The following is a 1,618-nucleotide window of genomic DNA, read 5'->3' on the forward strand; positions in this document are numbered from 1 at the left end:
TGCGTGCTCAGTAGACAAATGAGGGGTTGAAATTACGAGCGTACACTTCCTCCTCGCAGGGAAGGCCCAACAGCTGTAGCACATCGTTTTTACCACAAGACATGATATGCAGATGCGCTGACACATGTACAAAAATATGTATATATACGTATATGTGTGGGTGTCCCCTTTTTTCTTGCGTCCTTGAATGATCATATCATCATGTACGTTTTCCCCCTTGCGAAGAGTAAAGCTTGAAAGAACCGCCGCCTGTCAAGGAGGTTGCATGACGAAGCAAGGGACACCCCATATTCGCTTCCGCGGGGAGAGGAAACAAAGCAATTCTTTTTTTTTTTAAGACGAGAGAGGCATTTATCCACGCGAGGCCGAAGTGCGAACCCATGTACTTCGATGGAAGTGATACGAAACTTGGGCCACGGCGGAAAGAGGAGGAGAGTCGGCTCGGCACCCCTGTATCGGAACCATGTGAATAGCTAAGAAGCTTGAAACGGTGTCATTTGTCTCGCAAGTGAGAAGCGCGTGGAGAGAGGGTCGGGGTCGTCTCTGATGGCTAGACATGGAATGGCCGAGATGGAGCAGATGATATCAACGGCAATGACGGCCTGTGGCACACAACTACGCGTCCCGCGTGTAACGGTTCCCTTCCCGTCCTCCGGTTCCGTCTGCTCAAGATAAAAGACTACGTAAAGGGCACTGCCCCGCTCGTTTGGCTCCGCAACCTTCATTTGCCTATGGCAGATGAGAACGTGGCGGAAGGTTAGGAGGCAGCCGTGGGAAGGTTCGCGTAACATTTTCAAATATTACATCAGTCCCCTTGATGGATGAAGGAATGGCATCCCCTGAGCTCTCCTCCACACATCACCCTTCCCCTCCCTTCCCTTCCATTTCCCAGTTGCCCACGCACAAAAAAGTGGATGGGCAACCGAGCGGCACAGCCCCGGTTGCTGCGGTGTGTGCTTCATATAAATTTACATAAATATATATATATATGTAGCCGCTGAAGGTGGCAACGGGTAGTTATTTCTGGTTTTGTTGTTCGGCGGAACAAGAGGATCAAAATGGTCCCAATTTCCCGTAGCCATTGTCAAGTGTTGAATTAGAAGGCAAATGTGTCACCCCCCTCTTTCCCGTACGATCCGTCTCTGCAGAGTATCCTAACCCCTGTTGCCCATTTTGCTGTTTGCCGATGGCGTGGAAAGAGAAAACCCGACCAACTTAATCTCTCCCCCCTCCCCCAGTGCGGCCGCTGAAGCCGGCTGGGACTCACCCTTACGGTCGTGAATTTCAGTAATGTAAGGCAATCCGTCGGAGCAACACACTCGGATGGGGAAAGTTTTGGGGGAAACCGCATACACGTGCTCATTGGTGTGTGTCTCTGCGCTTCAAAGCCCCCCGCAAAAAAAAAAAATAATAATAATAATGATAATAACCGTCGTCATCTCCTATGGTTGTGACTTCTTCAACCCCTGTCCCTGCCAGTGGACATCGTACAAACCAAGGGCCTAAAGAAAGAATTCATAAGGCAAAGCGTGGCTTGAGTACAAGAAACTCCATGACTGTGTGGCCACACGCCGAAAAACAGGTTATCTTTTTCTCCCCCCCCCCCCCCCCCCCCCCC

This window comes from Trypanosoma equiperdum (assembly GCF_001457755.1).
Source record: "Trypanosoma equiperdum strain OVI genome assembly, contig: ctg_137, whole genome shotgun sequence".
NCBI classification, from domain to species: domain Eukaryota; phylum Euglenozoa; class Kinetoplastea; order Trypanosomatida; family Trypanosomatidae; genus Trypanosoma; species Trypanosoma equiperdum.